Raw genomic sequence first — 27809 nt, 5'->3', positions numbered from 1 at the left:
GGGTTCTTCTTCATGCAGAAGAAGAATGGGGAACTGTGTCCATGTATAGACTACAGGGGTCTTAACGCCATCACCGTTAAGAATAAGTATCCTTTGCCCTTGATATCTGAGCTCTTCGATAGGCTTTAGGGAGCAAGGGTGTTTACTAAACTAGATCTGCAGGGTGCTTATAACCTGATTCGCATCCGTGAGGGGATGAATGGAAGACGGCTTTTAACACCAGGGATGGGCACTATGAATATCTGGTAATGCCCTTCGGGCTCTATAACGCCCCAGCCATTTTCCAAGACTTTGTGAATGACATCTTCGGGGATATGCTCACCACCTTGGTCGTAGTCTATCTGGATGATATTCTCATCTACCCTCCAGATATTGACTCCCACCGGAGAAATGTTTGCAAAGTCTTCAATCTCCTATGGGCAAACTCCCTCTATGCCATGTTGGAGAAGTGTATGTTCGAGCAGGAGTCCTTACCTTTCCTAGGCTATATCATCTCCGCCCAGGGATTGGCTATGGATCCTGCCAAACTACAGGCTGTGATGGACTGGCAGGAACCCCATTCCCTTAAAGTGGTGCAGCGCTTTATGGGGTTCATTAATTATTATCTCCAGTTCATTCCGTACTTCTCAACTTTGGTATCTCCCTTGGTTGCCCTCACCAAGAAGGGGGCAAATCCCACATTGTGGTCTGAGGAGGTCTCCAAGGCCTTTAACTCCATAAAGTCACACTTTGCGAGCGCTCCCATCCTACATCGCCCCGATGTAGATAAGCCATTTATCATGGAGGTGGATGCTTCATCTGTTGGTGCTGGAGCAGTCTTCTTCCAAAAGGATGCTCAAGGTCGGAATCATCCTTGCTTCTTCTTTTCTAAGACCTTCTCACCAGCAGAGATGAATTATTCCATCAGGGACAGGGAGTTGCTAGCCATGAAGTTGGCGTTCTCAGAGTGGAGACATCTCTTGGAAGGAGCTCATGTTCCCTTCCAAGTCTTCACAGATCATAAAAATTTGGTGTACCTGCAGACAGCCCAGCGGTTAAATTCTCACCAGGCCAGATGGTCCTTGTTCTTCTCCCAGTTTCATTTCACCCTCCATTTTCTTACTGGGAGAAGAACATTCGTGCCGACGCTCTCTCTGACTCCGTTGTGTCATCTGTGGAGGAGGAAGAGGAGCCTCGGCTTATTGTCCCCACCGAGAACCTGAGAACTGTGGCCCCGGTTTCGCTAGAGTCTGTGCCTCCAGGCAAGACTTTTGTACCATCCAGTTTGCGACCGGAGGTTCTCTCTTGGGCACACTCGTCCAGGGTGGGTGGACATTTTGGTTCCAAAATGACATCTGAGTTACTGGCGAGGACATACTGGTGGCCGCCTATGGCTCGTGATGTCGCAGACTATGTTCGGGTGTGTGTTTCTTGCACCAAGAACAAGTCCCCTCAGCAACGGCCAGCTGGCTTGCTTTACCCTCTGCCGGTGGCGGACAGGCCCGGGGAGATGGTCGGGATGGACTTTTTGGTGGGCTTACCCAAGTCTCATAACTGCACCATTACCTGGGTGATCACCGACCATTTTTCCAAAATGGTTCATTTGGTGCCTCTTCCACGGCTACCGTCTGCACGGGCTCTGGCAACCTTGTTCATCAAGCACATCTTTTGCTTACACTGTATGCCGGACAAGATTGTCAGTGACCGGGGTCCCCAGTTTGCATCTCGATTCTAGAGGGAGCTTTGTCGTCTACTCAGTATTGAGTTAAATCTCTCCTCGGCTTATCATCCCAAGACGAAAGGGTTGGTTGAGAGAGCCAATCAGACTCTGGTCACTTATTTATGACATTTTGTTTTTGCCAGGCAGGATGACTGGGCATCCTTGTTACCGTGGGCAGAGTTTGCCCTTAACAATGCTGTAGCCGACTCCACCGGTCAGACTCCTTTCCTCCTTAATTACGGCCAGCATCCGCGGGTTCCTGTGCCTATGCCCATGTCCTCTGCTGACTCCAGGGTGGCAGACTGGGCATTGGAGGCACAAGTCATTTGGGACCGCACTCAGGATGCCATCCGGGCCTCCAAGGAGAGAATGAGGTCCTCCGCCGATGCACATCGGCTCCCTGCCCCGACCTTTGCTCCTGGCAACTTAGTGTGGCTCTCCGCTCATAACATCAGGCTGCGTGTTGAGCCCACTAAGTTTGCTCCTCACTACTTGGGTCCCGTCAAGGTCCTCGAACAGGTTAATCCTGTGGTCTACCATATAGCCCTTCCCCCATGCCTAGGTATCACCGACACCTTTCATGTGTCCCTCATTAAGCCCATATACATGTCCCGGTTTTCTGAGTCATCTGCCGGGACATCGGGTTCGTCTACGGACGATTATGAGGTGAACGCTATTTTGGGGTGCAAGGTGGTTTTTGGCAAAAAATGTTATTTGGTGGACTGGAAGGGTTACGGTCCTGAGGATAGGTCCTGGGAGCCTGCTGAGCACATTCGGGCACCGCAGCTCATTGCTGCCTTCGAACGTAGCGAGGCCCAAGGAGGGGGGCCATGTTAGGGGTCGAGTTCCTGTCTCTGCACAGGGGGAATCTCGGGCCATCTCCGCTGCGGTCTCCCATTCTTCTCCTGCCGTAGTGGAGCCTGCTCAGCTGAGACGTTGGTCGTGTCTCACAGAAGTTTTCCCCTTATTATTAAAACCATATATCTTTATTATTTCTCAATAAAACCTTAATACAAAAATATCTTAATAGTATAGCACCAACACCACAAAAAGACAGAAATACAACCAGGGGGGGTGCCTATCCCTATACTGGCCTATCTCAACCTGCCTACTTGCGGAGGTTGGCACCCTAACCCTGCGCAGTGGCGCCCCCGCTCCTCGATGGCTCACCCTGCTACCCCTGTTGGGCCCTATAGTGGCAGGGGGTGAGAAAGAAGGTGAATAGGCAGGTGAGAAAGAAAGATGTGTGTGTGCGCAATGTCATATACGTGTTTAAAGGATTTCTTCTTAACTGCATTAAACTAGGTAAATGCTGTATTATGCAGCTGTGCTACTAGATAATAATTCAGACTGCCCTAAGTTGTGTAGATGTCACTAATATGACCTTATAGAAGAAATATGTCTTAGCTGCTTAACCTGATGCTCTTTTTTGTAGGATGCTTTCTATGGAACCAATAAAGGATACTTTCTATGCCCTCACAATTCTTGGAAAATAGTGTAAAAGAAAGTTCTTGGGTTCAAATAATGCAGCAAAAGAGGATGCACTGCATATATAGTTATTTATCTATCTAGAGAGGCTATAGGTAAATCCCTTCAGCTAATATGTATAATATATGTCTATGGACCCACATACAGTGTACGATGCCCCATATTTATCATAATTTGTGCGTGCATAGTTAGCTGCAACACACACAATTAAGGCAGCAGAAAGACAATTGCACACTCCTAGGCCAGAAAAATACAAACAAAAACCAAAAACCACCACCCTAAAAAGCAATCACATGTATCATGGATGAATAGCAATTCACAATAATCCAAGCCCATTGGCCATGTATTCAATCCACTCAAATGTGGCTGCCAAGCCACACAACTCATCGGTACCTATATCAGGTTGAGATAAATATCTCTTTCTTTACCAAGACACATGTCTCATCAGTGTCTGTACCAGGTTGAGATCAATATCTCTTTCTCGACGCGTTTCCCCTCTGCCGAGGTTCATCAGGAGAAAATGAAAACCAGGGTACTTATCTCGTTGCTGCATATATTAGCCAGAGATGGATGAATGCCATTCAGTGGTAGGGACAATCCCCTTGCGGTGTGATGCCATAGAGCTCCTTTACCCACCCCCGCCTCTTATATACCTGTACTATTAGCCGTCTACAGCGTGTCCTGCTGTTCCTTGCCGCAATACTTCCGGTTTCCGATAGGACCGCCCCTTTGAGAAGGCGGTATATTACAGCGTGCGTGTCACCACCATGTGTCTGGCTTGTGTGCGGTTCAAACCTCCCCCTGGCATCTCACATGTTCCTACCCGCAATGTGGGTGTACATATCTCTATCAATTATAACGCTGTTTCACAATTTCAAAGATGACTGCTCCTTAGCGCTGCCAGTATTGTCCAAAAATCATACCGCAACCATATAAAGGTAGTTTTTTGATTATTATGCAGTCATCAATATAGAAGCAGTCATTAGGTTGCTCTGGCCACGCCCATTACTGACGTGGATGGTTACAGCCTGGCAACTCGTATGTATTTACCAGAAGTGCATACAAAGGTGAATGCAAAAGGACACACAGCTCATAGTGGAAACATAGATAGCCATAGATAAATGGCAATTAATGCCTATTGCCTACACAACTTAGGGCAGTCTGAATTATTATCTAGTAGCACAGCTGCATAATACAGCATTTACCTAGTTTAATGCAGTTAAGAAGAAATCCTTTAAACACGTATATGACATTGCGCACACACACATCTTTCTTTCTCACCTGCCTATTCACCTTCTTTCTCACCCCCTGCCACTATAGGGCCCAACAGGGGTAGCAGGGTGAGCCATCGAGGAGCGGGGGCGCCACTGCGCAGGGTTAGGGTGCCAACCTCCGCAAGTAGGCAGGTTGAGATAGGCCAGTATAGGGATAGGCACCCCCCCTGGTTGTATTTCTGTCTTTTTGTGGTGTTGGTGCTATACTATTAAGATATTTTTGTATTAAGGTTTTATTGAGAAATAATAAAGATATATGGTTTTAATAATAAGGGGAAAACTTCTGTGAGACAAATAGTAATAATTCCTCTGTTCCAATTACGTATATACTGTATTCTAGACTTTGATTTTTTGATGGCGGGCTTTCTTTCAGGGCCCATTAATAGAGACACGTGGGCACTAGATGCAAGGGATGCATTTTCTGAACATACAGGCAACACAGGACCCGCTAGGGCATCAGATATAGCGGAATCATTCCATGAATTAACAGGGTGTTATAGAGATAACATTAAATCATGGTGGGAGGTCCAATCTCTCGAAAACTATATTAAAAACCGAATCATACCAAAAGGGTTACGAATTAACATTTTACCGGCACGGAGGAGTAGAACTCCTGAGCTAATTCATGCATGGGAAAAAGAACTGATAGAAAGCTCTATCAGGTTTATGCAGATATTATTGGCTGAAGAAAGAGTAACATTTGAAAAAAGTAGTAACAAATTGACGGAACTGATAGAAAAAATCTCAAAATTTAAAAGTGATTCGGATTTTAATAGGAGAGAGTCGATTTTACAGACTAATATAGAACGTTTTCAGATTGATATCAAAGAGAGAAAACAAAAACAATTCAATAGAGATAGCTGGGATTTTAAAAATAACAAGGTATTTACAAATCTAACAGCTGATACAGGCTCTAAGACAGCTGAGAGCACAGACATATCATCATCAGATATCTCTGATAGTGAGAGAGGAGACCAAAAGAGGGCTCCAAATATTAGATTTCAACGGGAGAGATGGACCAAATCAGGCAGAAGACGACATGGAAAGGGGGGCAACAGCTTCCCTACATTAGATGGTGCGCCCTCTGGGTCCTCATTGGGAGCCTCGGGTGGACATTTTTTAGAGAGAAGGAACTTCGGGAACTCATACCACCTGAGAGAACGTATCGGGAGTCCCAAATATTAAGGGGACCCAATGATGATAATAGGATTATCAACCTGACTTCATATGTCTTAACAGGGGCTGAGAGGTCAGTTTTGATAAAGGGGTTTTCTTTTGTACCCACCAGTCAGTATGATGACTTTGTATGGACCAAAGACATTAATCTATTTTGTAGAAATTTGAAATGGAAGCGGTTTTTTAAGATACATGATAAAGCACAATGCATCTCCATGGGTATAGATACTGAAGATCTCTCTGATGTAAGGATTCTTGCTGATATGTTGGAAGAGGGCCAAAGACCGGAGGGTATGGGCCCCTTCACTGATTTGAAACCTAGGAGTACGAGAATGCCCCCCTTGTCGGACAATAACAGCATAGACATTTTTTCTAAACTTGTTACTGCCGAATTAAAGGCACTACACGAGAGGGACAGATGTAGGACTCATAATAATCTATCATATGAGGAGAGAAAAGCCTTGGAGAATCTGTCGAAAAACAATGATCTGATTTTCAAGTCATCCGACAAGGGGGGCAATATAGTCATTCTAAATCACAGCAACTACACGGAGATGTGCACTAGAATTCTGGGTGAAAAAGATACTTATGTTATATTAAGACATGACCCCACAGATATTTTTAATAAAAAACTTGAAAGTATACTCATGGAGGCTTTGGCATCTGGCATCATTTCAAAAAGTGAGAAAGATTTCATGTTTCAAAAAACTCCGACTGTCCCTATTTTTTATGCACTACCAAAAGTGCACAAAGGTGTGTCCCCACTCAAGGGACGCCCCATTGTGTCAGGTAATGACTCCATCTCCCAGAATTGTGGGGTATATATCGACAGGGTATTACGTCAATTTGTTACAGCATTGCCATCTTATGTAAGAGATACCTCAGATTTGTTGAGGAAAATCGATGGAGTTACACTTGATGACAATGTGCTTCTAGCCTCGATTGACGTAGAAGCACTCTATAGTAGTATCCCCCACAATAGGGGACTACAGGCAGTAGAGTTTTTCCTGAAATCGAGAGGGATACATCTCAGTCCACACAATGTCTTCATTTGTACATTATTGGAGTTTATATTGACCAATAATTATTTTCTTTTCAACGGGGTCTATTACCACCAGCTCAGGGGCACCGCGATGGGTAGCCCCTGTGCGCCCACCTACGCGAACCTGCTCCTGGGCTGGTGGGAAGAGACAGTTGTGTTTTCTGGAGACGGTCCTACTTGGTGGTGCCCCCAGATCATGTTCTGGGGGCGCTACATTGATGATATTCTGGTTTTTTGGGCAGGTGATGTTGTGTCCTTCAATACCTTTATCCAGGATCTAAATAGGAACGATTTGGGACTCAGATTCACGTCAGGGGTGGATCAACGATCCATCAATTTTCTGGATATAAATATCAAGAAAGGCAAGGACGGTCTTTTAGAGACTACATTATTTAGAAAACCGACCGCTACTAATAATTTACTGGACTGGGATAGTAATCATCCATACAGCCTACGTAGGGGGATCCCTAAGGGCCAGTACTTAAGAGTTAAAAGAAATTGTTCCAACACCACTAATTTCTATGGGGAAGCGAGGGACCTGAAGAACAGGTTTCTGAATAGGGGCTATCCGATTAAGGTCCTCCAAAAAGCGTTCAAGGAAGTAGAGTCCTGTGAGAGAAACAGCCTTCTAAACCCGAGAGAGAAAAAGGAAGATAAACATACACGCATTATTGGTAATTTTGACAGTTGCTCAAAGGAAGTCCGTGATATTATCCAGAAATATTGGGGAATTTTGAAAGCAGACAGTGAAATCAGTGATTTCCTGAGTGAGACTCCGGCCATCACCTACAGAAGGGGGAGATCGATTGGCGACCAATTGGTCCACAGCATGTACACTCCACCACCTAAGTCCGGCACCTGGTTAGACAGAAGAGAGACTGGTACATTCAAATGTGGGCATTGTTCATTCTGTAGGTTTATTAAGGTTGGTAAAAGTTTCTCCACAACCGGGAGGGTATACTGGAGCAGACACTTTGCTAATTGTAAAACCAGCGGAGTGGTATATCTGTTCCAGTGTCCCTGCCCGATGAGTTATGTGGGGAAAACTAAGAGAGAACTGAGGAGGCGTATTGGTGATCATATAGGAGATATCCGCCATGCCAGGGATACGCCAATCTCCAGACACATCAGGGAGGTACATGGTGGGGACCTTGAAGCTGTGTCTTTTTCGGTGATTGAGGTAATAGTACCATCAGCACGTCGGGGTGACTGGAATAAAAAAATCCTGCAAAAGGAACTGAGGTGGATTTATAGATTAGAGACCACCTCCCCCAGGGGGCTTAATGAGCAAATGCAATTTGGCTGCTTTTTATAATATCTCTATCCCTATGATCTCTCCTGCCCAAGTGTCTATGATGGTCCCTTTGTATCTGTGGCCCATGCCATATATTGGCTGGAAAGGGCCCTAAATGATTTTCTATCTTCTCTTATTATAGAGTCTATTTATTCATTTTTCTTTTTTTCCTCTTTTTATGGGAAGGAGGTTATATTCACAATAAGATGGAGCCTCTGACATCACCTTTTTATATATATACCGTCTCTAGTTATTTCCTGTTATAGGAGTGTACTATATCTGATGACAAATATCCATACCGTTATAATAGTCTGGTTGGTAACAAAACATATGATAGTCTGTTGGTAACAAAACATATGGATGGATCACCTGCCTATTCACCTTCTTTCTCACCCCCTGCCACTATAGGGCCCAACAGGGGTAGCAGGGTGAGCCATCGAGGAGCGGGGGCGCCACTGCGCAGGGTTAGGGTGCCAACCTCCGCAAGTAGGCAGGTTGAGATAGGCCAGTATAGGGATAGGCACCCCCCCTGGTTGTATTTCTGTCTTTTTGTGGTGTTGGTGCTATACTATTAAGATATTTTTGTATTAAGGTTTTATTGAGAAATAATAAAGATATATGGTTTTAATAATAAGGGGAAAACTTCTGTGAGACAAATAGTAATAATTCCTCTGTTCCAATTACGTATATACTGTATTTGAGACGTTGGTCCCAGCGTCTCGCTCAGTCTGACTCTGTACAAAAAGTTACTGCTGCCTTTCCTGCTTCTGCCATTGAAGTCAGTGCTGGGCAGCGGCGAGCAGACGCTTCTGGGACTAAGTCCTGCTTTTCTCGTTCTGAGCATGCCCATAGTAAGATCTCTCAGTGGAGATAGAGGGACACATGATCAGATACTGCAGCTAAGGCCATTGGTCCTTCAGGAAGGTCCTGTAGGTGCTCACGCTCTGTGGCAGCCTCTCATTGGTCCTTCTATGAAGGTCCTGTACGTGCTGCAACTATTTAAGGCTCGCATGGCTGCACGGCCATGCGCTATTATTGTTCTTTGTTATGTGCTTTGCGCCAGTGTGGTCACGTGAGAGTGTGTTCAGGGACCCGGCTGAAATAAGCCCCTAGAATGCTGGCACCTCCGGCGAGGAGTTTGTGTTTGTATGTATTCAGGGACCTGGCTGAAATAAGCCCCTAGAATGCTGGCACCTCCGGTGAGGAGTTTTGTGTGCATGCATGACCACTGACTGCTCTCTGTTTGGGCAGTTAGCCTGTGCCTCTGTGAAGTCTAACAGGGCACAGTGCTTTGCTTTCACGGCTACTCTGTGAATTAACTGAGTTAGTCCATACCGCCATATAGTGCCGCCGTTTGCTAGCAGCAGGTACTCCTGCACTGTGGACCCCGGGCTGCGAACACACCAATATCAATAAAAACATCTCTATTTACTTGGTGCGTTCTGCTAGCCCTAACAGGCAGCTTCTTTCAGTAGTGAGCGGTCACATGGTACTGCTCATTACAGTAATGAATATGCGGCTCCACCCCTATGGGAGTGGGGTCCATATTTATTACTGTAATGAGTGGTACCATGTGACCACTCACTACAGGAAGAAGCTGCCGGCGCCAGGGAAAAGATGTGCAGGGACTGTGCCAGGAGCAGGTGAGTATTATTACACAGCTCCGCTCCCCCTCCCCTGCTGACCCCTGGGTATGCCTCGAGTATAAGCCAAGACAGTTACTTTCAGCCAAAAAAAGTGGGCTGAAAATCTCAGCTTATATTCAAGTATATATGGTAGTTACTTCTCCAGAAGAAGAATAAATGTTTATCCTCCCTGCCATCTCTTTTACGCTTATTGCCATCCGTATATTTAATATTAGAGAAACTCAGATACTCTTTTTGTTGCATGGTAAAACATGTACTTAGTTCACTGTTTCTATCCTGTAATTTTAGTGTGTGGGAATGGATCACTGCTTAAAATTGCAACCATAAAAACACCAGAAAACAGGCAGAGATGCTTACCTGTTCAGGGCCTCCAACAATTGCACTAACCAGGGTGCACCAGGCCCAAGTAGAGATAGCAAATACACAGGTGCAAATAATACTAATGCAGCCAACCTACAATCAGGAATTGGCCGCTTGGAGCACCCGTGCAACAAATAGTCTGTATGTGGCATGTTCACACAGGAATGCAAAGTATATGGTACAAAGCCTATTTATTTTTTTTAGTATAGTGGAGGTTTTTCCTCTTATGGTGTTTTTTTTTAGATTAGGACTGCCAAGATACAAGGACCCTTGACGTGGGTTGGCAGCTTCAATATTGTGGCCATAATATCAACCAATACCTTGCATACATTGTTATGTTTTTGGTGCACTGTACATTTTTCCAGGGTGCGGCTGGGCCCTAGATGGCTCTGTACACTGTGGCCTCTGGTCACACAGGATGCATTATGGTTAGCCCGCTATACATATGGCGTCATTAATAGGCTTTGTACCATATACTTTGCATTCCTGTGTGAACATGCCACATACAGACTATTTGTTGCACGGGTGCTCCAAGCGGCCAATTCCTGATTGTAGGTTGGCTGCATTAGTATTATTTGCACCTGTGTATTTGCTATCTCTACTTGGGCCTGGTGCAATTGTTGGAGGCCCTGAACAGGTAAGCATCTCTGCCTGTTTTCTGGTGTTTTTTTAAAATTGCAACCATACAACGCTTTAAGTGGATTTTGAATGCTGTAGTGATCATAAAAAATTTCACACACAATTTCTAGTTATCCAAAAGGTTTACAAAATTACATAGAACTTTTCTCCACCAGTTATGCATTCTCTCGCACTGGATTATTTATAGCCCACAATGCCATTTGTTTAAAGGAATTATGTCACCCCCTGGATGCTTTTAAGCTATTACTATGGGTAATAGACTGGTTAAACTAATCTTACCTGTATGCTTCGTAGCTGCGGTCTAGATTTTGAGAAATGTACTATTAATGTTTTATGTTAATGATTTCTCCCAGTCTGCGGGACATGCGGTGCCTGGAAGAAATCCCTTCATCCTTTCTTCATTACAATAGCACCCACCTCCCATGCACGTCACACTGACCTGTGATGTGCAGTTGCAGTATCTTAATTCCAAGCTTGCACCGTGCACTTGAGCGGTTATGCCTTATCTGCCTTTTTCTGGGCAGTGTTTTCATCTGCATCTGGCAGGTGACCACAAGTCTCTGTTACAGGCTTTTAGAAAAACTGTGTCTTGCATTATTTCATCATCTTTACTGCATTGTTAGTAGCTAGTCTATTAAATCATCTAATTAGTTTATTGAGCCTTCAATAATCTTTCATCTTAGGGTGACCAATATAAAAGCGCCAAGTCAGCTCTGATGATGTAATCCTAATTACAGTTGCGTCACCTACTTATATAAATATATAAATGCTCCCTGTGTAGGGTATACAGTTTTGGGATTTCTTGACATATCAACAAGTCACCCTGCTTTTTATGATATGCCTCATTATTTTCATGACCTATGAATGTTTGACTCAGCCCCCCACTTTTACAATCTGCCTTATGTAACCCCTACACCTACAAGCACCACAGACACATTCCAAACCTTTTGGATAAATAGGCCACAGCAGCCCTTTTTATTAGCATATTTACATTGCAAAAATGAACATATCAATATAAGATTGACAAAGAAGGAACGGGGTCTATGGAAGCCATGCACCAGCTTTGTTGCGCCATCAGTTGCACCTTAGGCTCTCAACCGCACCACACGGGTTCGAGGACCCTCCTGCTTATGCCCTGATCGGCACCACACCGGTTTGAGGACCCTACTGAATGGCTCCACCAATTAAATTGTCCCGCTGAGACCTCAGCCCAGCAGGGACCCCTTTTATTTAAATTATACTCTGACCACTAAATGAAGCAAAAGAGAGGAGAGGTAGGTAACCGCCCCACCAAACGGGCCCCTTACCCCCCTCTGCTACCATCACCTGGCTCTCCACAGACCAGTTCCCACCATGACATGCATGACCCCTTATGCATGAATGTCCCTCCACACCTTAACAGCCTTCTCTAAACCCTCTCTCAAACCCAGCGCCCAGATATCTATACTGATATGTGTCAAATGCACCCCATCCTGAAGTAAATGTTCTCTGGATGGCACTTTCAGATCACAATCCTGCACTACCACCACCCCATTTCTAACCAAAAACCGTGACTCCTCCATATTCACCTTAATCCGGCCCTGATTTATGCGTTCCACTGAATGACCATATTTCCATGCCAAATGAGCCACAATATCGGACCAAACAATGACCATCCCTGAGTGAGCAGCCATGAGCCGCAAGCAGTCAAACTTAATGTCCCAAACCAAATCCCTGGAAGTGCGGATCCCCAAATCGTTACCCCCCATGTGAATCAATAAAACATCTGAGGGTGTATCCAAACCCACATGAGAAAAAAATTCTGGAACCAACCGGGACCAAAGCATTCCACTAATTCCAATCAACCTGACCATCACTTCATCCTGTCATAGCCCAAGCTGCTGTCCGGACTGTCTGACGTCAGCCCATAAAGCTCCCCACACCACGTACGAATGTCCTAACACCCACACCAACAACGGACCATGTGTAAAAGAAAACAACCAAAGTTGTAACTTGTAACCCCACAGGCAAAAAACCCCTTTGCCACTGTTAAACATCCAGCATTCCTGTACGGACATATGACACAAAATGTAACGACTCCCATCTCCCAATCTTGCACACCACCACTGCACTAAGGCCCCACCTGGCTGCTTCCATTGCTGCCCCTATACGAAACGAATGGGACCCGAATTTAGAATCATCTATAACAATTGAACTTAGGAACATCCTGAATATGGCTATAAAACTGGAATTTAGACAAAGCTGAACCATCCTGATGAATCAATAAAGAACCCCCGGTACCGCCCCTCACCAACAAAAATTGAGACTTTCTATATACCGGGCACTTCATTAATCCTTCCTCCGCCCACAGTTCCACCATATAACCCTTGCTGTAGATATCTGTATACAACGGATAACCCTGAGTTCAAATACCACATCATGGAATTGAAAACCTCCTTGATGACAACAATTCTTTCACCAAATTATATCAATGCCACGTCCCAGGAGTCACCGATGCCGTAATCAACCTCATCTTCACAATTGTGTTCCACTTGTTGTTGATTTTTCACCAAAAATTTACATTTAGTATCTTTATGTTTGAAGCATGATATGTAGGAAAAGGTTGGAAAGTTCCAGGGAGCCAAATACTTTCGCAAGGCACTGTACATGGATACATCTAAATAAAATGGGAATGGTTGGTGATATCAACTTCCTGTTTGTGGCACATTACTATAAATGAGGGAAAAACTTTTCAAGATGGGTGGAGACCATGGCGGCCATTGTGATGTCAGCTATTTTGTATCCAACTTTATTTTTTTCACTGGGAAGAGGGTCATGTGACACATCAAACTTATTGAGAATTTTACAACAAAAACAATAGTTTGCTTGGTTTTAACGTAACTTTATTCTTTCAATAATCTACAGTCCCTCATATTGAGACTAGTTGTGGAGAAAACATTTGACCGCCTAAATTGGTGCTTCCTGTTTGAGACCTTGAAGATTTTTGGCATTTTGGGTTCTTTCTTGACAGCAATAGGGGCACTTTATAGTTCCACTTCGGCCTCAGTTAAGCTTCCCTTCCACTCATCTCACTCATTCAAGATATCAAATGGCACCTGACAGGGATTCCTCCTGTCTCCCCTATTATATGTCTTGTGTATAGAAATGCTGGTGGCAATGATCCTAATATGTAAGGAATTGAGTTTAGGAACAAAATGTTTAAGATCTCCTAATTTGGAATGACGTCCTTTTAACCCTAACCAAACCCCATCTTACACTACCTAACCTTATGGAGGATTTAAAAAAGTATGGGGAACTATCGGGGTTTAAACTGAATACTTCAAAACCAAAAGCCCTACCATTGTACAGGGTGGGCCATTTATATGAATACACCTAAATAAAATGGGAATGGTTGGTGATATCAACTTCCTGTTTGTAGCACATTAGTATATGTGAGGGGGAAAACTTTTCAAGATGGGTGGTGACCATGGTGGCCATTTTGAAGTCTACCATTTTGGATCGAACTTTATTTTTTCTAATGGGAAGAGGGTCATGTGACACATCAAACTTATTGAGAATTTCACAAGAAAAACAATGGTGTGCTTGGTTTTAACATAACTTTATTCTTTCATAAGTGATTTACAAGTTTATGACCACTTATAAAATGTGTTCAGAGTGCTGCCCATTGTGTTGGATTGTCAATGCAACCCTCTTCTCCCACTCTTGTCACATTGATAGCAACACTGCAGAAGAAATGATAGCACAGGCTTCCAGTATCTGTTATTTCAGATGATGTACATCTCGTATCTTCACAGCATAGACAATTGCCTTCAGATGACTCCAAAGATAAAAGTTTAAGGGGGTCAGATCGGGAGACCTTGGTGGCCATGCAACTGGCCCACGATGACCAATCCACTTTCCAGGAAACTGTTCATGTAGGAATGCTCAGACCTGAGTCATAAACTTGTAAATAACTCATGAAAGAATAAAGTCATGTTAAAACCAAGCAAACCATTGTTTTTCTTGTGAAATTCTCAATAAGTTTAATGTGTCACATGACCCTCTTCCCATTGGAAAAAATACAGTTGGATCCAAAATGGCTGACTTCAAAATGGCTGCCATGGTCACCACCCATCTTGAAAAGTTTCCCCCCTCCCATATAATAATGTGCCACAAACAGGAAGTTGATATCAACAACCATTCTCATTTTATTTAAGAGTATCCATATAAATGTCCCACCCTGTATGATATTAAATGTTTTTATATGCAATATAATCATTATAAATTGATATAACTAACCACAGTTAGTTACTATACCTGGGCAATGCTGGGCTTTTCAGATAGTATTATATAAAAGTCATTAGAAACAGAGTGATCTATTTCAAGGTTTTTTTTCTGTTAATGTTGATTATTATGACTTACAGCCTATGAAAACACAAAAGTAATTATCTGAGTAAATTAGAATACTTTCTAAAACCAGATTGAAAAATGATTTTAAAATCCAAAATGTTGGACTACTGCAATGTATGTTCAGTAAATGTATTCAATACTTGATCAGGGCTCCTTTTGCATCAATTACTGCATCAATGCAGTGTGATATGGAGGCGATCAGCCTGTGGCACTGCTGAGGTATTATGGAAGCCCAGGTTGTTTTGTTAGCAGTCTTCAGCTCGTCTGCATTGTTGGGTCTGGTGTCTCTCATCTTTCTCATGACAATACCCCATAGATTCTCTATGGGCTTATGGTCAGGCGAGTTTGCTGGCCCATCAAGCACAGTGAGGCTGCCGTCACACTAGCAGTATTTGGTCAGTATTTTACATCAGTATTTGTAAGCCAAAACCAGGAGTGGAACAATTAGAGGAAAAGTATAATAGAAACATATTCACCACTTCTGCATTAATCACCCACTCCTGGTTTCGGCTTACAAATACTGATGTAAAATACTGACCAAATACTGCTAGTGTGACGGCAGCTTGATACTGTTGTTTTTAAACCAGGTATTGGTACTTTTGGCAGTGTGGACAGGTGCCAAGTCCTGCTGGAGAATGAAATTTCCATTTCTAAAAAGCTTGTTAGCAGAGGGAAGCATAATATTCTCTAAAATTTCTTAGTAGATGGCTGCATTAACTTTGATCTTGATAAAACACAGTGAACCAATTCCATCAGATGACATGGCTCCCCAAATCATCACTGATAGTGGAAACTTCACACTAGACCTCAAGCAGCTTGAATTGTGTGCTTTTCCACTCTTCCTCCAGACACTGGGACCTTGATTTCCAAATGAAATGCAAAATTTACTTTAATTTGAAAACAACACCTTGGACCACTGAGCAACAGACCAGTCTTTTTCTCTTTGGCCTATGTACGGAGCTTCTAGTTTTATCTATTGTTCATGAGTGTTATGTTATCTATTATTCCACCCCAGCACGCCACCAAAACTGCTCTGACCAAAATTACTAATGACTTACTCACAGCCCAAGCTAACAGACAGTTCTCCATCCTCCTCTTTCTCGACCTGTCCTCTGCTTTCGACACAGTCGACCACCTCCTACTGCTACAAATTCTTTCTTCCATCAGCATCAAAGGCCTTGCCCTGTCCTGGATTGCCTCATACCTTTCTGACCGCACATTTAGCATTTCCCACTCCCACACTACCTCCTCACCCCACCCCCTCTGTGTTGGAGTCCCTCAAGGCTCTGTCCTAGTGCCTCTACTTTTTCCATCTATACCCCTGGCCTAGGACAATTCATAAAGTCCCATGGCTTCCAGTACCACCTATATGTGGACGACACTCAGATCTACCTCTCTGGCTCAGATGTCGCCTCTCTTCTGTCCAGAATCCCGGGGGTCTGTCAGACATATCCTTCTTCAACTCTCACTTCCTAAAACTCAATGTAGACAAAACCGAACTCATCATCTTTCCCCCATCTCGCATATCCCCCTACCTGATCTATCTATTATAGTAAACAACATCACGCTCTATCCCGCACCTGAAATCTGCTGCCTCAGGGTAACTCTCGATTCTGCCCTGTCCTTCAAACCGCACGTCCAAACTCTTGCCACCTCCTGTCACCTCCAACCTGTCACCTCCAACTCAAAAATATTGCCAGAATCCATCCCTTCCTCAGCCCACAATCTACTAAAACTCTTCTGCATGCTCTCATCATCTCCCACCTCAATTACTGCAACACCCTCCTCTGTGGCCTCCCCGCTAACTCCCTTGCACCACTCCAGTCAGTCCTCAACTCTGCTGCTCAGCTAATTCACCTCTCTCCTCGCTGCTCCCCTGCTTCAACCCTCTGCAAATCCCTCCACTGGCTCCCACTTCCCCAACGAATCCAGTTCAAACTACTAACACTGATTTATAAAGCCACCCGCAACCTGTCCCCTCCCTATATCTCTGAAATAATCTCCCACTATCTTCCCTCACATAATCTTCGATCCTCCCAAGACCTCCTACTCTCCTCCACACTTATTCATTCCTCACACAACCGCCTCCAAGATTTCTCCCTAATATCCCCCATCCTCTGGAATTCCACGCCTCAACACGTACGATTATCCATGACCCTCGGATCCTTCAGACGGAACCTGAAAACCCATCTCTTCAGGAAAGCCTACAGCCTGCAATAGCCATACTGCTGCCTCACCAACCGCCCGAGCTGCTGCCTTGTCACCAACCACCCGAGCTGCCGCCATGTGACCAACCACCCAAGCTGCCGCCACGTCACCGAACACCCGAGCTGCCGCTGCGTCACCGACCACCTGAGCTGCTGCCATGTCACCAACCACCCGAGCTGCCTCCATGTCACCAACCACCCGAGCTGCCGCCACATCACTGACCACCCGAGCTGCCGCCATGTCACCGACCACCCCAGCTGCCGCCATGTCACCGACCACCCGAGCTGCCGCCACGTCACCGACCACCCGAACTGCCGCCATGACCACCCGAGCAGCCGCCTCACCACCACCAGTGCTGCAGCACACCAACCTCCTATCTCTTCCCCATTATTCTGAAGAATGTAAGTCCGCAAGGACAGGGTCCTCTCCCCTCTGTACCAGTCTGTCACTGTAAATTTGTTTACTGTTAACGATATCTATAACCCTGTATGTAACCCCTTTTCACATGTACAGCACCATGGAATTAATGGTGCTATATTAATAAATAATAATAATAATAATGAGTGGCTTGACACAAGGAATGCGACACTTGTAGCCCATTTCCTGGATACATCTGTGTGTGTGTGTTGGCTCTTGAAGCAATGACTCCAGCAGCAGTCCAATCCTTGTGAATACCCCCCACATTTTTGAATAGACTTTTCTTAACAATCCTTTCAAGGATGCGGTTATCCCAGTTGCTTGTGCACCTTTTTCTACCACACTTTTCCTTCCACTCAACTCTCCATTAATATGCTTGGATACAGCACTCTGTGAACAGCCAGCTTCTTTAGCAATGACCTTTTGTGGCTTACCCTCCTTGTGGAGTATATCAATGACTGCCTTCTTGACATCTGTCAAGTCAGCAGTCTTCCCCATGATCATGGAGCCTACTCAAACAGACTAAGGGACCTTTTTACATGCTTAAGAAGCCTTTGCAGGTGTTCTTTGTTAATTATTCTAATTTACTGAGATAATGACTTTTGAGTTTTCATTGGCTGTAAGCCATAATCATCAACATTAACAGAAAGGACCACTTTAAATAAATTACTCTGATTGTAATGATTCTATATAATATATGTGTTACACTTTTTGTATTGAAGAACTGAAATAAATTAACTTTTTGATATTCTAATTTTGTGAATAGCACCTGTATGTAGCAGTAAAATGAAAACTCTTTGATATCATAGTAGCAAGAGCCAACTAAACATTTTCATTGACATTTGAATTCAGGAGGTCAAAATCATTAAGAAATGAATCATTTCATAACTCAACCGGACAACTTTTGAAAATAAGTAGAATAGTGTTATATTCCATTACCACCTCATTACCTAATCTGACTGCTCTATCTGTAAAAACACCTTTCTTATTTAACTACTGAAGTCGTCTTTCCTCCACACATAACAAACACCCCCTTTTGCCTTTGTAAGGTCTTTTTTGGAGGAATAAGGTATGTGTAAGTCCTTTTCCTTGATCACACTTGTATTTATACATATAAATGAAATATTTTCTGAGGCTTCTTTTTTCGAAACAAGCTCAACAGTTAAACTAAACAGGAACCATGTGTTGCAGTATGAAAAGCCCTAAAAACGAATATGTAAAAACAGGCACTTCTACTATATAATTGTCTAAGGGTCACTTCCGTCTTTCTGTCTGTCTTTATGTCTGTCTGTCACAGATATTCATTGGTCGCGGCATCTGTCTGTCATGGAAATCCAAGTCGCTGATTGGTCGCAGCAAAACGACCACGACCAATCAGCGACGGGCACAGTCCGGCGGCAAAATGGCCGCTCCTTCCTCCCTGCAGTGAGTGCCCTCTCCATAATCCCCTCCAGTCATCGCTCACACAGTATTAATGGCAGCGGTAACGGACCGCGTTATGCCGCGATGTAATGCACTCTGTTACCGCTGCTATTAACCCTGTGTGACAAACTTTTTACTATTGATGCTGCCTATGCAGCATCAATAGTTAAAAGATCTAATGTTAAAAATAATAAAAACAATAAAAAATCATTATATACACACCGTCCGTCGGCCCCCGGATCAGGAACAGGCCTTCCCCGCTCCTCGAGACGCTCCGGTGACCGCGCCATGCATTGTGGTCTTGCAAGATGATGACGTAGCGGTCTCGCAAGACCGCTACATCATCATCTCGCGAGAACGCAATGCACTCTCGGGACCGGAGCGCGCGAGGAGCGTCGGTAACCGCTTCGCCTGGATCCGGGGCCAACGGAAGGTGAGTATATAACTATTTTTTATTTTAATTCTTTTTTTTAACGGGGATATGATGCCCACATTGCTATATACTGCGTGGGCTCTGCTATATACTACGTGGGCTGTGCAATATAATACGTGGGCTGTGCAATATAATACATGGGCTGCTATATACTACGTGGGCTGTGCAATATACTACGTGGGCTGTGCAATATAATACGTGGGCTGTGCAAAATAATAAGTGGGCTGTGCAATATAATACGTGGGCTGTGCAATATACTACATGGGCTGTGCAATGTACTGCGTGGGCTGTGCTATATACTACGTGGGCTGTGCAATATAATACGTGGGCTGTGCAAAATAATATGTGGGCTGTGCAATGTAATACATGGGCTGCTATATACTACGTTGGCTGTGCAATAGACTACATGGGCTGTGGAATGTACTACGTGGGCTGTGCAATGTACTACGTGGGCTGTGCTATATACTACGTGGGCTGTACAATATAATATGTGGGTTGTGCAAAATAATACGTGGGCTGTGCAATATAATACGTGGGCTGCTGTATACTACGTGGGCTGTGCAATATGCTACGTGGGCTGTGCAATGTAATACGTGGGCTGCTATATACTATGTTGGCTGTGCAATATACTATCTGGGCTGTGCAATGTACTACATGGGCTGTGCAATGTACTACGTGGGCTGTGCAATTTACTGCGTGGGTTGTGCAATATACTATGTGGGCTGTGCAATAGACTACGTGGGCTGTGCAATATACTACATGAGCTGTGCTATACACTACGTGGCCTGTGCTATACACTACATGGGCTGTGTTATACACTATGTGGGCTGTGTTATATACTGCGTGCTTGGGCTTTTATATACTACGTGATCTGTGTTATATGCTATGTGGGCTGTTATACACTCTGTGGGCTGTGTTATATACTATGTGGGCTGTGCAATGTACTACGTGGGCTGTGCAATTTACTGCGTGGGTTGTGCAATATACTATGTGGGCTGTGCAATAGACTACGTGGGCTGTGCAATATACTACATGAGCTGTGCTATACACTACGTGGCCTGTGCTATACACTACATGGGCTGTGTTATACACTATGTGGGCTGTGTTATATACTGCGTGCTTGGGCTGTTATATACTACGTGATCTGTGTTATATGCTATGTGGGCTGTTATACACTCTGTGGGCTGTGTTATATACTACGTGGCTGTGCCATACATTCTGTGGGCTGTGCTATATACTACATGACCATGCTATATACTACGTGGCTGTGCTATATACTACGTGGCTGTGCAATACACTACGTGGCCTGTTATATACTACATGGCCGGCCGCGAACAATCGGCGACAGGCGCAGTCCGGCTGCGAATTGGCGCGGGACTTGAACCACGCTTCGCTAATTGGTCGCTGCCGGCCGAATCCTGTGTATTCAATGTATTATTCTGAAATCTTCATAAATAAACTACATACATATTTTAGATTACCCGATGCGTTAGAATCGGGCTACCATCTAGTAGATTATAATCCTCTTTTTGTCACTATAAAGCTTTATTACAAGCCTCCATGCATAGTCTGGCCATAGGTGTCCTGACCTTAACGTGGCAGTTTCATGGGAATATATGAAGCTGTTAACTTCAGGTCCAGTGACCTTTAGGCAGTCGTGGCCAGTATATGATGTTACATGGATATCTGAATAAGGCTTAAAGGAAACCTGTCATGTAAACAAAAATGCTAATAACTTGCAGATATTTGGTTAATTTGTAGATTAATAGCTTTCTAAAGCCATGTGGCCACTGCACTGAAAGCTGAGCTGACAGTGGAAATTAATTTCTCCAGGTAGTCTCCAGATTTCAGTCATAGATGTGGGTCTATACCCACACCCAGGCACTGACTGAAAGCTGGCACATCAGTGCTTTAAATCTGTCATTCAGTATCGGGGCACAGTGTTACAGCCACCTCTCACTATTTCCTGACTGAAGCCATTCCTCTATGACTGAAAGGAGGTTGCTTGCAGGAAAAAAAGTTAACTTTCTTTCTACAGCTGCACTTTCAGTGCAACAGATGCACAGCTTTAGAATGTTATTAACCTCATATCTGCAGGTAAATAGCATTTGGAAACCTGACTGGTTCCTTTTAAGTATGTACAGTACAACAAACTAATAATTTTAAAGTTAAAAGCTCTGACTGAATGCTTTGTACTAATTACAGACTGCTTTTTATTATCTGTTAGAACAATCTATTGTTATTGAATGGATTTTCATTACATTCAGATGAAACCATGCTCACATCTACTGACCAGTGACCACACAATTTTGCTTCTAAAACTGCAAGACATTGGTCATCACATGTGGACATGCATCCAAATACATGTATCTGTTGTAGCCTAGGAACTAGATCTTAAGAAGTCAGGACAAATATGGAAGACAATAAAGGAGTTTCATCATCAGAGGCAACCCCTCTCATAATGTAACTGTTATGTTTATGGATCTGGTTGTTAGCACTCCTAGTGAACAGCTATAATTGCCTGCACAGGCTTTGCATGAACAGAGATTGCCACTTCCGCTGGAAAACTGAAATATTACATAGTAAGTGCCCATTCCCTCTGTTTCTATCTTGGTCACTGAGAGGCAAGTACAACTTTGTAGTCGACAAGTGGGGCTGTCCAATTTAATTCCTAGATCTTTTGGTGCTTCTCAGTCAGGGAGCTATAAGGTAATTTCTGGCTTCTTTATGTGAGCCCTGGGCGGCGCTGTCATTTATTTAAACCCCTGAACTGCTGCCTCTCACTGACAGTTAAAGTTTATCTTCTCTGTTTCAATTTTGTGCTATATGTTTCTGCTTGAATTGAATCTTGTTTGAATTCCTCTTGTTTGCCTGACCTTTCTTTGTTTTCCAATTTTTTGCCTTGACTGCCCTCTTGGTTCTGACCTGGCTACCTTGACTTCTCTAAACTCTGATTTGGTCCTCTAGCCAGCCGCCTTTCCTTGCAAGCAATCTAGTGTACAGCGTTGCAACACCAGATCCCATTCAGGGCTGAAAGGCTGAAAGCCAGGTTTCTGGAGAGGCTAGCGCCAAGTCTGCTCAAGTTAGTCTTTTTGAACTTACAACCTCTGAAAAACATTATACATGACATATTATGTTGAATGCATTGTCTTGGAGTACGTAATGAACTGGAATCTTCCTGGAATCTTCCAGAATTGGAGATATTGTTATAAAGCACCTGGAGGGAGCTGCCAAGCAAGTGATCCTCCACTATGACATCTATATAAATTAATACGATGGAACACTTGACAGTTGATCTCTTTACAAGAAAGGTTCTTACAAAGGTACTGTTAACAAATATGCGGAAGCAACAGCAAAGGCAATGAGGAGACAGTGGTACTTAAAACAATTATTCATTCAATTAGCACAATAAAAGGGGAGCTTTTGCCACAATATCAAGGGATAGCACAGTGAAAATGAAACAAGTTATTTTACCAGAAGAATGCACTAGTTCAGATGAAGAAGATATTGACACAATGCTAATGGGAGTCAACGGTACTGTTCGCCAGGTTGCAAGTCCCAAATTGGTGTCTTACTCAGTACACACGTCACAATGACCGTCTTTGTTTCCTGAAACACAATCCCGGTCCCCACTTTATACCATACATCTACACTGTGTCATGAATGTTCCGCATTATGCTGTGACCTGTGGCACATCTGATATTAGAAGATTGCAGCAATTAGCTGAGCAGAGACCCTCTTTAGATATACAGGCTGTTCATGTGTTAACAGGTTTCTTGTGGCATGGAAAGAGTTTAGAGTTCCTCCTGGTCTTTTGGCTGTGCTGCTTATTGAAACCGCACCCTTCTATTGTATAAACCTGTGTCTGGCTTCCCTGTTGTGATTTTGCTTTTTGCTCCCTCTAGTGGTCATTAGTGATTTGACTCTGGAGCGTCTGTCTTTTCCTATATCCTCACCTGGGCCGTTAGTTCAGGGGCGTTGCTATATAAGCTCCCTGGACCTTCAGTTCAATGCCTGGCATCGTTGAAATCAGAGCTAATCTGTTGTGCTCTTGTCCTCTGATCCTGGTTCCTGTTTTTCAAGCTAAGTCTGCTTCTTTGCTTTTTGCTTTTGTTTTGTTTGGCATTTTTGTCCAGCTTGTTCCTATCTGTATCCTGACCTTTGCTGGAAGCTCTAGGGGGCTGGTGTTCTCCCCCCGGACCGTTAGACGGTTCGGGGGTTCTTGAATCTCCAGCGTGGATTTTTATAGGGTTTTTGTTGACCAGATAAGTTATCTTGCTATATTCTGCTATTAGTAAGCTGGCCTCTCTTTGCTGAACCTGGTTCATTTCTGTGTTTGTCATTTCCTCTTACCTCACCGTTATTATTTGTGGGGGGCTTGTATCTTGCTTTGGGGTCCCTTTCTCTGGAGGCAAGAGAGGTCTTTGTTTTCTTCTCCTAGGGGTAGTTAGATTCTCCGGCTGGCGCGAGTCATCTAGCGATCACCGTAGGCATGATCCCCGGCTACTTCTAGTGTTGGCGTTAGGAGTAGCTATTTGGTCAACCCAGTTACCACAGCCCTATGAGCTGGATTTTTGTATCTTGCAGACTTACACGTTCCTCTGAGACCCTGTCCACTGGGGTCATAACAGTATGCCAGGCCAGTATTAAATGTTTAATGCATTGCAGAAGTGGGATTATAAGAAAGAAAATTTTGAGTTTTTTTTTTTTCCCTCTCTCATTTTTTTTTTTCTTTTCCCCTTTACCTCAGAGTGGCTTAAGCTTGCTGCAGACATGAATGTCCAGACCTTGATTACAAGTGTGGACCAGCTTGCCGCTCGTGTGCAGGGTATACAAGATTATGTTACCAGAAATCCTAGGTCTGAACCCAAGATTCCGATTCCTGAACTGTTTTCAGGAGACCGATTTAAGTTTAGGAATTTCAGGAATAATTGTAAATTATTTTTGTCCCTGAAACTTTGTTCGTCTGGAGACTCTGCTCAACAAGTAAAAATTGTTATTTCATTCTTACGGGGTGACCCTCAGGATTGGGCTTTTTCGTTGGCGTCAGGAGATCCGGCATTGGCTGATATTGATGCGTTTTTTCTGGCGCTCGGTTTACTTTATGAGGAACCCAATCTTGAGATTCAGGCAGAGAAAGCCTTGCTGGCTATGTCTCAGGGCCAGGACGAGGCTGAGGTGTATTGCCAAAAATTTCGGAAATGGTCCGTGCTGACACATTGGAACAAGTGTGCACTGGCCGCTAATTTTAGAAATGGCCTTTCTGAGGCCATTAAGAATGTTATGGTGGGTTTTCCCATTCCCACAGGTCTGAATGATACCATGTCCCTGGCTATTCAAATTGACCGGCGGTTGCGGGAGCGCAAAACCGCAAATTCCCTCATGTTGTTGTCTGAACAGACACCTGATGTGATGCAATATGATAGAAAAACCGCAAATTCCCTCATGGTGTTGTCTGAACGGACACCTGATTTGATGCAATGTGATAGAATCCTGACTAGAAATGAGAGGAAAATTCATAGACGCCGGAATGGCTTGTGCTACTACTGTGGTGATTCTACACATGTTATCTCAGCATGCTCTAAACGTATATCTAAGGTTGTTAGTCCTGTCACCGTTGGTAATTTGCATCCTAAGTTTATTCTGTCTGTAACTTTGATTTGCTCACTGTCATCTTATCCTGTCATGGCGTTTGTAGATTCAGGTGCTGCCCTGAGTCTTATGGATCTCTCATTTGCTAAGCGCTGTGGTTTTATTCTTGAACCATTAGAAAATCCTATCCCTCTTAGGGGTATTGATGCTACGCCATTGGCAGAAAATAAGCCGCAGTATTGGACACAGGTTACCATGTGCATGACTCCTGAACACCGCGAGGTGATACGTTTTCTCGTTCTACATAAAATGCATGATTTGGTTGTTTTGGGGCTGCCATGGTTACAGACCCATAATCCAGTCCTTGACTGGAAGGCTATGTCAGTGTCTAGTTGGGGCTGTCGTGGTATTCATGAGGATTCCCTGCCTGTGTCTATTGCTTCTTCTACGCCTTCGGAAGTTCCGGAGTACTTGTCTGATTATCAGGATGTCTTTAGCGAGTCCAGGTCCAGTGCATTGCCTCCTCATAGGGAATGTGACTGTGCAATAGATTTGATTCCAGGCAGTAAATTTCCTAAGGGAAGACTGTTTAATCTGTCGATACCTGAACATACCGCTATGCGTTCATATATCAAGGAGTCTCTGGAGAAAGGACACATTCGTCCGTCTTCTTCCCCTCTTGGTGCGGGATTCTTTTTTGTGGCTAAAAAGGACGGATCTTTGAGGCCTTGTATTGACTATCGGCTTTTAAATAAGATCACTGTCAAATTTCAGTATCCTTTGCCGCTGTTGTCTGACTTGTTTGCCCGGATTAAAGGTGCCAAGTGGTTCACCAAGATAGACCTTCGTAGTGCGTACAACCTTGTGCGCATTAAGCAAGGGGATGAATGGAAAACCGCATTCAATACGCCCGAAGGTCATTTTGAGTACTTGGTGATGCCTTTTGGGCTCTCTAATGCCCCTTCAGTTTTTCAGTCCTTTATGCATGACATTTTCCGGAACTATCTGGATAAATTTCTGATCGTTTATCTGGATGATATTCTGGTTTTTTCTGATAATTGGGACTCGCATGTGGAGCAGGTCAGGATGGTCTTTAAAATTTTGCGTGAAAATTCTTTGTTTGTCAAGGGCTCAAAGTGTCTTTTTGGTGTACAGAAGGTTCCCTTTTTGGGGTTCATTTTTTCCCCTTCTGCTGTGGAGATGGACCCAGTCAAGGTCCGAGCTATTCTTGATTGGACTCAGCCCTCGTCAGTTAAGAGTCTTCAGAAGTTCTTGGGTTTCGCTAACTTCTACCGTCGTTTTATCGCTAACTTTTCTAGCATTGTGAAACCTTTGACGGATATGACCAAGAAGGGCTCCGATGTGGTTAATTGGGCTCCTGCTGCCGTGGAGGCTTTCCAGGAGTTGAAACGTCGGTTTACTTCGGCGCCTGTTTTGTGCCAGCCTGATGTCTCGCTTCCCTTTCAAGTTGAGGTGGATGCTTCAGAGATTGGAGCAGGGGCCGTTTTGTCGCAGAGAGGCCCTGGTTGCTCTGTTATGAGACCTTGCGCCTTTTTCTCTAGGAAGTTTTCGCCTGCGGAGCGAAATTATGATGTGGGCAATCGGGAGTTGTTGGCCATGAAATGGGCAAATGAGGAGTGGCGTCATTGGCTCGAGGGTGCTAAGCATCGTGTGGTGGTCTTGACTGATCACAAAAATCTGATGTATCTCGAGTCTGCTAAACGCCTGAATCCTAGACAGGCCCGCTGGTCATTGTTTTTCTCCCGTTTTGACTTTGTTGTCTCGTATTTACCAGGTTCAAAGAATGTGAAGGCCGATGCTCTTTCCAGGAGCTTTGTGCCTGATGCTCCTGGAGTCGCTGAACCTGTTGGTATTCTTAAGGATGGTATTATCTTGTCAGCTATTTCTCCTGATCTGCGACGTGTGTTGCAGAGATTTCAGGCTGATAGGCCTGATTCTTGTCCACCTGACAGACTGTTTGTGCCTGATAAGTGGACCAGCACAGTCATTTCCGAGGTTCATTCCTCGGTGTTGGCAGGTCACCCAGGAATTTTTGGCACCAGAGATCTGGTGGCCAGATCCTTTTGGTGGCCTTCCTTGTCTAGGGATGTGCGGTCATTTGTACAGTCCTGTGCGACTTGTGCTCGAGCTAAGCCTTGCTGTTCTCGTGCCAGCGGGTTGCTCTTGCCCTTGCCTGTCCCTAAGAGACCTTGGACACATATCTCCATGGATTTCATTTCTGATCTTCCGGTGTCTCAGGGCATGTCTGTTATCTGGGTGATATGTGATCGCTTCTCCAAGATGGTCCATTTGGTTCCTTTGCCTAAACTGCCTTCCTCTTCCGATCTGGTTCCTGTGTTTTTCCAGAACGTGGTTCGTTTGCACGGCATCCCTGAGAATATTGTGTCAGACAGAGGATCCCAGTTCATTTCCAGATTCTGGCGATCCTTTTGTAGTAGGATGGGCATTGACTTGTCGTTTTCGTCTGCTTTCCATCCTCAGACTAATGGACAGACGGAGCGAACTAATCAGACTTTGGAGGCTTATTTGAGGTGTTTTGTCTCTGCTGATCAGGACGATTGGGTGACCTTCTTGCCGTTAGCTGAGTTTGCCCTTAATAATCAGGCTAGTTCCGCCATCTTGGTTTCGCCGTTTTTCTGCAACTCTGGTTTCCACCCTCGTTTTTCTTCGGGTCATGTGGAACCTTCTGACTGCCCTGGGGTGGATTCT

At 44.2% G+C, this 27809-nt stretch overlaps 1 protein-coding gene across 2 annotated transcripts in view; it reads left to right on the top strand.

Annotated features, from left to right (window-relative positions):
- The window catches only part of MC5R (melanocortin 5 receptor), a 192151-nt gene that overhangs the window by 84505 nt on the left and 79837 nt on the right, over nucleotides 1-27809 (top strand). The gene's annotated exons all lie outside the window — the stretch shown is intronic.

Source organism: Ranitomeya variabilis, chromosome 6 (genome assembly GCF_051348905.1).
Source record: "Ranitomeya variabilis isolate aRanVar5 chromosome 6, aRanVar5.hap1, whole genome shotgun sequence".
In the NCBI taxonomy this organism is placed as follows: Eukaryota; Metazoa; Chordata; class Amphibia; order Anura; family Dendrobatidae; genus Ranitomeya; species Ranitomeya variabilis.
The sequence above is the reverse complement of the archived record's forward strand: the minus strand, read 5'-3'. Positions and strand labels throughout refer to the sequence as shown.